Below are 10,223 nucleotides of genomic sequence, written 5' to 3' on the forward strand. Positions count from 1 at the left end.
GCACTAGATGACTAAGATAGATACCCTTTAAACTGGGAACTCAAACCACTCCCACAGGTCATCTTTCAGTCAAATGACAGACTGGCTCATAAAATAATATCACCTGTGAGTTCTTGCTTCTCTAAATAATCATCTAAATGAAACCAAATGGTAAATATTCACCCTAGACCAAAGACGAGAAAGTAAAGGGGGACAGGGAAGCTAGATTAAGGGAAACAGAACAACCAGAATAGAAATGAGAAAGCTGATATATTGTGAAAGATATATCTAGTGTCACTGAACAATATGTAGAGAAACTGTTAAATGAGAAGCTAATTTGCTGTGTAAACTTTCACCAAACACACAATAAAATATTTTTTTAAAAGGGGAGGAACAGCTTCTCCTGCATCATCTGACCATGCCATAGCCCTCACTGTGGGGAAGGGGTAGCCACTGAAATGCTCTGAGACAGCCACCAGCATGGCTTGAGACAGGCAGGCCGGCGACAAAGCCCTGAAACTAGCACTCCACGATGGGAGCTGGCCAGAGCCTCCACTGCCTCCTGCCCCTTTTAAAGTCAAGATTCCAGGAAAGAGGGCCACAGTCAGGAAGGCGGGGGGATCCCAAAACAAGACAGCAAGGCTGAGTTCCCTTAGATGGTGTGAAACACTGTGATGACCAAAGGGTCATGCATGGAGCCAAGGGGACATTCCAATTCCCAGTACTTGTTCAGTCAAGCAGAGGGCCGGCACCACCCAGCAGTCTGCAGACAAGCCTCCTAAGGAAAGCACTGTGACAGAAAATCAGCCCCAAGGAGAGCTGCAAATACCAGGAGCTTTCCACTTCCCAGATCTAACTTGAATATATTCTGCTAAATTTAGGGGCAACATCGCCCTCCAGGCAGTAAATTTGCAATGACCACCCCCCACCCCCAGCCTGCCCACGCCTGCAGACACTGCACGAGAACATCCTCAAGCAGCTTGCAGAAGAGACCATGGGCATGGGAAGGCAGGATCTAGGGTTCCCTTCCCTGTGCATTCTGGGCATAGTGCTGGTACACATAACAAGTGCTCAAAAATGCTAGACAGAGGGCTGGATGCACAGACAGACACCTGGACACACCTTGCTAAGATCGAGCCTTTGCCAGGTTTGTCCAAGGTTCTGTCTGTCAGAGGATGAGGATGCTATCTCGTTCCAAATTAGGATGGGAACTAGGCAGCGAGTGCCAGCCGCCACAGCTTTCACACGTGTTGGCTGTGTTTAGAACCGAGGTCTCCAGGCCCCAGTCCCTGACTCTAGGGACTTTCAGGCTCAACAACATGCAAGGGGGTGACAAAAAAGCCAGCCTTCTTCTCTCTGAAGTCCTCTGCCCTCCAACCACTGAGCACGTGTGTATGACAGGCACCTTGCACGGCTCTTGGATTTACTGAAGAGAAAGGCGACTGGGGTTCCTGCCCTCCTGGAGATCACAGTATACAGGGAGGCAGGTACTAAACAACACTCAAATCCACACATCCTCACAAACCAGGGTACGTGCCATGAGGTGAGGGAGAATAAACCAAAACCAAACCCCTCGTCATCAAGTCAATTCCGACTCACGGCGACCCCACGTGTTACCGAGTAGAACTGCTCCATAGGGTTTTCTTGGCTGTAGGCAATACAAACAGTTTGCGCTCGAATGAGGACCAAGTGGTTGGCAGTTCGAACCCACACAGTGGCTCCACAGGAGAAAGACCTGGCAATCTGCTTCCATAAAGATTACAACCAAGAAAACCCTATGGGGCAGTTCTACTCTGTCACATGGGGTCACTACGAGTCAAAAATGACTCAACAGCACCTAACAACAACCATCTTTACAGAGGCAGATACCTAGGTCTTTCTTCCACGGCACTGCTAGGTGGATTCAAACGACCAGGCTTTCAGTTAGTAGTCGACAGCAAACTGTTTGCACCATCCAGGGACCTGAGGGAAAATACCAGGACTAATTCAGATGCAGAAGAGTCAGTCCAACATTCTGACCCATCTTTCCCAGGTCCCGTGCTGGTCCTGTGTACTCCATGTGACCATTTGCTGGCCTGCCTTAAACTGTATCCACACAGAGAAAGGGGACAGAAGACCTGGCAATGATCCAGTTAATCCAGCCAGGGGCTCCCAGTCGCTGTGTGGCCTCAGGCAAGTCACACAAGTGCTCTGGCGTCCAAGACCCCTTCCACCTCCAGACAGATGTTTGGATTTTACCCTAAACCAGCTCACTTATGCGCCCAAGGAATATGGGATGTTGAGGAGTCTTTTTTCATCGTTTTTTTTTTAGGGGGGCAGTATTAGATTTCAAAATCTCCATCTAATCTCCATCTTACGGGACCAGTTATTCTCAACTGGGGGCAATTTTGTCCCCCAAGGTGCATTTGGCAATGTCTGGAGACATTTTTGGTTGTCACCACTGAGGAGGGGGGCATCTAGTAGGTAGAGGCCAGGGATGCTGGTAAACATCCTACAATGCACAGGATGGCCCCTCCAACAAAGAATCATCCGCCCCAAATGCCAATAGTGCCAAGGGTGAGAAACACTGCCTACGAGCATCTGGTCAAGTCCTTTGAGGCTCTAAAGCAGGTTCCTGACTATCGAGCCAGGGTAGAGTTACCCTAATACTCACAGGCATACAGAGACCAAAGTCATTGCCACTGGTTTCCATGGCAGATAAACACCAGCCTCTAAAGAAGCTGCAGTCTGCCGCAGTGACTGGTTTTTCTCTCCATCTCCCTGGTGGGCTGTGGGGGCAGAGACCATGTCCTCGTCTCCATGTCTCCTCCACCTGATCCAGCATCGGGCATATAGTAGGTGGGGAGAGAAGATGACAGGAGGGAAGGCAGGAGATAGGGAAGAAGGGAGAGCAGGCAGGCTGCAACCTCTTCAAGGCCTCTCTGTATCCTCAGCATAGAGTGCCAAGCACCATTCCCGGCACCAAGTAGCTGTTTAGTAAACATTTCTTGAGTTCATGAATCAACAGCCCTGCTGCGAGCGCTCTGAGGCCAGGGCTGTGCCTCACTCCCCCGCATCCAGAGCCCAGCCCAGTGCACAGCTCCACTGTCAGCACATCTTCACGAAGCATCCCACGTGCCAGGTTCCAGGCTAGGCTCCGCTGTCACAGTAGTGAGCAAGACAGAGTCAGTCCCTGCCCCTGGAGCTCACAGTCCACAGGAGGAAGGAGGACTGAACGAGTACTGGTGATAAATAGTGGCCAGTGCATCCGTGGGGGAAGTTGGAGGCTGGTAAACTCCTGAGGGAGTCCCTGAACCTAGACCGGGCAATGGGGGAAGTGTCATCAGTTAATGCTCCCGGAAACAATGAATAAATGCATGAATAGTTCATCTTATATCCCACAAAGTCTGCAATGCCTGGCACACGGCAGCAGTGAGAAACCATGAGCAGGACAGAAGGAGGGAAGAAGGCAGAAAAGGGACTTTGGATGGGGGTCAGGTGTCCATGGGCTGCCTTCGTGTCTCTTCTCCCCAGTGACTCTGCCCAGGGAGCACTCATTCATCTGACAAGCACTCCTGATGGAGTGCAATCTGCCTCCTAGGCACTAGGCACACAAAAAAGCCAACGCTCCTTGGTCTGCCCAATGGCACTGAGAAACAAGCACCCAGATCAACATAATAGTAGCCAATACCTGTTAATTGCTTACTAAGTGTCAAGTGCTATTCCAAGCCCTTTACTGCTGTAATTATTTTAAGGTTTACATAATTCCTATGGGAGAAGGACTACAGTATTATCCCCATTTTACAGATTAGGAAACAGAGAGGTTAAGAGAATTGCTCAAGGTCATAGTAAATCAATGGAAGAAAGGGCTGCAAAGCCTGTGCTTGAACCCCTAAAGTACTGCCTCTTAAGACCCCAGCCACTAGTCAAACACTAGCTGGGTGTGCTCCTGTGCTGCCTGGGAAACACTCTGGGGAGCAGAGGACCCCACTTGTGGAGAGCTGGTGGGACAGGGCCCTGTGGGGCAGCACATCCAGAGAACTTGATGGCAAGCAGAAAAAGTGACCCCCTGGGAGTGTTCTAGCTGGACCTCCTCCTAACAGAGCCTCAAGGCCCTTCCCCCTTCCCAATGCCAGCTGAATGCAAACACATTAATTCTCACTGAGCATTCTAACCTGTAAGCCACTTGGGGGCTAGGGCAGGCTCATTTTCCTGTGGACACCCAGGATTCCCCCAGGCTGATCCAGAAACCACCCTCTGGAGAAGCGCACAGGCAGGGACAGCCTGAGATTCAAACCCACTGCCCAGCAGCACCCAAGCCAGTGCCCTGGCCCCTACTGTGATGGAGGGTGAAGATGATGTTAGGTCTAGCCTGGAAAGACCCCCTGAGGGCCGGCAGCATGGACTCCTTTCCTAAGCTGGCTCTCTGATGGGCTCCACTGGACAGAGCAGGAACTAATGGCCGGGTATCAGCTGTAATTAGCAGCATTGATGGAGCCATTGTTTTTGAGTCAAGCATTTTGTATTTTCCCACCATCGAAGACTCTCAGAAGAGGGAGGGATCTTAAAGCTGCTGAAATCCAACCTCTCTGCTGCAGCAAGAATTCCTCCTTAAGGACCCTAACAAATGGATGGGTCAGAGTGTGGGCTTTGGAATCAGGCAACTCTAAACTCCGACAGACTCCTAAATCTGGCAGATGCCAATTTTGACCAAGGGACTTAATGTCCCTAAGCCTTAGTATATTCATCTGCAGACTGGGTATAATGACACTTCTGAGACCCAATTAAATAATACATTCATTCATCCCTTCTTTCAACCCACATTTATTAAGAACCCCCACATGCCAGGTACTGTTCTAGGTGCTCGAGGTATATCAGTTAACATAGAAGGAAAAGCACCTTGCCCTATGGAGCTTCCTGAGCCTAGCGCTGTACCTGGCCCAGAGTGGATACTCCATAAATGCCCCACTCCTGCCCTGAGTCTAGACGTCCCTGGGTAGTACAAATAGTCAAAGTGCTCAGCTGCTACCCAGAAGGTTGGAGGTTCGAGTCTACCCAGAGGTGCCTCAGAAGAAAGGCCTGGTGATCTACTTCCAAAAAGTCAGCCATTGAAAAGTCTATGGAGCACAGTTCTACTCTGACACACATGGGGCCACCATGAGTTGGAATCGCCAGCCTCTGCTCACAATCAGGCACTAACTCATATCACTAGTTGACAAGGAACATCAGCGCTGTCCCTCCAGAAGTAGCCTCAGTTTCCTGCTAACAAGTGTGAAATCAAAGTGACAATAAATGACATGCAATCCCAGCTATGATACTCACTAGCTAGGAATAAAATACTATCATTTTTTACTTTCTATTAAACCAGGTATGTGCAGGGTGCTTTACATGTTATTTTGCACCATTCCACAGCACTGTGAGGTGGAGATCCAGGTCCCCATCTGACTCCCCACTCAACCTAGAGGCTCCTGGAGGATAAGGGCTGGCACTGTTCGCTATGCTACCTACAACGTCTAGCACCGTACCTGGCACCTAACAGGTTTGTAGTAAATGCTGACTGGATTGAATTAAGTGAGAAAACTGAGGCTCAGAGAGGCAAAGTGACTTGCCCCAGGTCACACAGCTAAAAGTGGGACAGCCAGGATATGAACCCCCGTGTGTCCAGTCCTAGTGCTTTCACTTTGCCCCTCTTCGAACCTTTTTCCCTTTAAGCACCTGGGGTACAGAGCCATCTAACAAGAACTCTAAAAGGAACTCTCCCAAGAGTTCATGCCCCGAGAAAGGAGAGATGAGAGCCACACAAGGGCTTATAAGGGAAAAGTAACAGAAAGGGGGGAAAAATGCCCTGGCAGACAAGGGCCAGGCTGTGAGTCATGCACCCTGGAATATTCTGTTCATAGCCAGCTTCAGGGCAGGCCAGAGAGGCCAGGCCAGGCAGCCTGACCACCCCAGGAAGCTATCCCAAGTGGCTATAGGTGCAGCATCGGTATCGGGTGGGATTTGAGCTGGGGTCGGCCTGGCTCTGCCACCAACTCCCACCAACTTTGGGCAAGTCACTTCCCCTCCCAGGGCTTCTGATGTGCCACATCCACGAGACAGGAGGGCAGAAGGCACTCTGAAAACTGCGAAGGGCCACAATGGGGCTGCCTCTGTGTGCAGCGCTATGGGAAAGCAGGACCAAGTAAAAGCCAAAATCTCCTTCTGTTTCCATCCCGCCCCAGCGTGGAGCTGACATCCCATTCGGCCCCGTCTCCAGCTCCCTCAAAACCCCCTATGCTATCCCAGGCTGCCATCATCACTGGGGGAAGCAGCCCCCTCACCCTTCAGCCCCACTGGCCACTTTCAGCCTTAGAAGACTACGGACTGAGGGCCCGGGGAAGGGAGGTCACGCTTACTGAGCACCCAGAATGTGCTGAGAGTTTTGCAAATACCAACTCACTTCATGCTCACAACAACCTTATGTAGGAGGTTTTATTCCCATCTTCAGAGCGGCCCCCGCGGCTAAGCAAGGGGAAAGCCAGCCCAAAATCACACAGCTAATAACAGCCAGAATTTAAACCCAGGCCCAGGAGTCCCCAAAACCTGTGCTTTTATTCTTGCTCATGTGTCAGCTCCCAGAAGACAGGAAGTGTGGCTCATTCCTGGGTGCTCCACAGCACCTCATATACAATCTTCAATAGAATGCTTGGTTGGCTGGCCAGGTCAGTTGGCTGCCTGCTCCCAAATCCCAGCCCAGATCCCAGGGGAGCATAGCACACCACAAGCAGGGAGAGCTACCTGAGCTTCTGTCTACTGCATCACCGCACTTGGGTGTCCTGGGCTGGCTCCCTGCTGTCAGGACCCCAAACCAGACTGTCCCCATTTTGCAAAGGGGGAATCTGAGGCCCAGGTAAAGCAGAGCCAGAGCATGCTGGTGCAACCTAAGAGCCACGAGGAGACTGCTGGGACCCAGGTGCAGCTAGGAGCAGCCGGCAGGTGAAGCACGGGCTTTGCAGGGGTACACCCACAGTCCAATCCCAAGCCCCCACTCACTAGCCGTGTAAACCCCAGCAGGCCTCCCGCCCTCTCTGCACATCAGTTTCCTCCTCTGCTGTAAGTCTCACCCCTGACCACAATGCCACTACAGCAGTGAGCCTGACAGGGCAGGGCCCTTCCTTCCCCTGGAGGGCACCCGGCCATCAGGTGGGTTAGGGGTCCAGACCTGGCAGCTACCTGGGCAGCCAGCCCCAACAGGTCTGCATTCTGAGCTAGGTTTGTAGAGTTAATATTTACCTGCTTATGACCCACATCTTGCAGGGCATCAGACATGCCCGAGTCACCCGGCCCTGAGAACTGAAACAAGCAGGAACATGAGGTGCGGAGAGGCGGGCATGCTAAGTCCTGATCCTCAGGGCAGGCGTCAGAAACCTGTCCTTCCAGGGCAACCAGACCCAGCCTGGCTGGGGGAGGACAGCCCCCTTCCCCCAGTGCCCCACAGACTTAATGTCACCAGCCTGACCCTCCCCCTCTGTAGCACCCTGCTTTGAGGACCCCCAAGACCCAGTCACATGAGACTCCACTTCCATGGGATCCCAGAAAACAGGGAGGATATGTGAGAGAAAAGACTGGGGCCAAAAAAGGCAGCTCGACTGACCCCAGAGACTGACCCCCAGAGTCTGTGGGCTGTGGGGTGGCCAACCACGCCATCCTCCCCAAATGAAGGTTTCAGTCTACCTGTTAAGACTTAAGCTTTCTGACCTCAATAATAAGCCTCATGCAGAGAATGAACCACCAGACTCAATGAATCGTCCCAGCAGCCTTTTGGGCAGTGACCCCCATTTCACAGATCAGAAACTAAATACCCAGCCCCCCTGGTATGGCCCTTCCAAGGCTCACTCTTCAGCTAACAGCTAGGGGGCTTACTGTGTACCAAGCACGGTTCTAAGTGCTTTACACTGAGAACTCTTTCCAACAACAGTATGAAGTTGATGTTGTTGGGTGCCATTGAGTTGCCTCCGACTCATAGCAATCCCATGTGTAACAGAACAAAACGCTGCTCAGTCCCGCATCATCCTCACAGTCGTTGCTTTGTACAAGCCCACTGTTGTAGCCACTGTGTCAATGCATCTCATTGAGGATCTCCCTTTTTCGCTGATCCTCTATTTTACCAAGCATGATGTCCTTCTCCAAAGTAAGTGTCCAAAGTAAGCACGACAAAGTCTCACCATTCTCACTTCTAAGGAGCATTCTGGCTGTACTTCCTCCAAGACTGACTTGTATGAGATAGCGGCTACTATTAACCCCATATGACAAGCCAAGAACAGGGAGGTTGAGACACATGCCCCAGGACACACAGCTGACAAGTGGCAGAAGTGAGAATCTAAACCAGGCAGTCTGGTTTCAGAGCTCAAGACTCTTAGCTGCCACTGCATCTACTCATACCCCCTTACTCTCCCCCTCACACCCCCAGCCCTGCTTCCCCAGCCCCAGTTAAGCTCCTTCAGTTGCAGGGGAATTCCACTGTTGGAAAGGGGTCATTCAGCTAACCAAGGTTTCATGAATGCAATGGCTTAGATCTGCACAAGGAAAGAGCTGAAGGCTGAGAAAGGGTGACAGTGGGGAGGATCCCTCAATCCTCCCTTGTTTCTCTCTCCCTTCTCCCTGCTCAGCCAGAGGGAGCCTGTGTGATGGTATCATTCCCCTGCCTGTGCCGTTGGTGGCCTCACAGTGACACACAATCCTCGGCACAGCCCATAAGGCCATTCCTTTCTTATTGACACACCTCATCTACCCATTTGTTGACTGCTATTATTTCCTGAGCACTTACTGTGGGTCAAGGCTCGTGGGGAGCCATGGAAAGCAAAAAGCAGAGCCTGAGCATCAAGAGGGAAAGATGCTCCCCTACCTGCCCCAGCCACAATGACCCAAGGGCAAGACTCTCCCCTGGCCTGAAAGCCATTCCTCACTTCATCTGCCTAGGAAACTCCAACCTAGGTTTCGAACCATAGCACAACCTGACCTCAGGGAAACCTTCCATGACACCCACTGGGAAAGCCAATCACTCATCCCTCTGAGCACCTATCACTCTGGACTGAAATAATTTGCTTAGTCTTCTGACTCCCCCACTGGACTGTGAGCTCCTTGAAGGCAGGGACAATACCTTTCATTTCTATCTCCCCAGTAACCAGAGCAGTCCTCAGCATATGAAATCAAATCAAGAGACAATGGAAGGATGAAAGGAAGGAAGGATGGATGGGTGGGTGGGTGGGTGTACACATGGATGGGTGGGAGGTTGGACAGACGGATGGATGGATGGATGAACGGATGGATGGATAGATGAACAAAGGATAACAGCCCATAAGTTATAACCATAAGCTGGGCTCAGGGTCTATTTCAATTTGGAATTTACTGGCACTCAGCTACCCAGGAATCCCAATTTTGCCCAGGTATTTAGTCTGACCCAACAATTTTCTAGACACGTTTCCCCAACCTGGCCAAGTATCCTTACGACATCGTTGTCTCCTTCACCAGACTGTAGAATAGGTGACAAAGTCCAAGACTGTGTCTGGCCTTACAATTATGTTCTCAACGCCTTCTCCAGGGTCTAGACCATTGCAGACTTCAATAAATACTTGTTGGATGAATGACAAACAAATGAACAAAAGACCTGGGGAGATTTTTAAACATGGAGATTCCAGGATCCCAGCCAAGGTCCGCTTGTTCAGAATCTCTAGGGGTGAGGCTCAAGAATTTGTATTTTGTTCAAAAGTTTCCTAGCAATTCTGTTAATCAGCCGAGTTCGGGATACACTGGCTTGTGGGGAAGAGGAATCCTCCAACCTACTCAAGACTGTGACCATAGATGCAGGCTGGGCATCCCAGAGCAGGCCATACAGAGCCCCGTCACCATCTCTCTGCTCCTCCCAGCCCTCATCTGGGTAGATTATTGCTCCCTGGGCATTTTTCAGCCCTAAAAGTCTTAATAGCCTTTTTCAAAGTATGGTCTTTGAACGACCACTCCAGATCCACCTGATTCAGGGGCGGGCGGTGGCGGGGGGACTTTTAAAAATGTAGATTCTAAGGTCCCAGTCTCAACCTACAGAATTAGAACCTCCTGTGATGAGGCCCAAGAATCTGCATTTTTAGCAAGCAGCCTGGCCTGTTCCTCCCTCTCCATCCTCCTTGACTCCAAACCTGCTCCTAGGTGAGCCAGGGCAACCAGGAAGAGCCTTCAGTGGAGACAGCTGCTTCCACACCCATGGACATCTCAGCCAGTCCTGCCGCCCC

The sequence above is a fragment of the Trichechus manatus genome, unplaced genomic scaffold (genome assembly GCF_000243295.1).
Source record: "Trichechus manatus latirostris isolate Lorelei unplaced genomic scaffold, TriManLat1.0 scaffold00048, whole genome shotgun sequence".
NCBI classification, from domain to species: domain Eukaryota; kingdom Metazoa; phylum Chordata; class Mammalia; order Sirenia; family Trichechidae; genus Trichechus; species Trichechus manatus.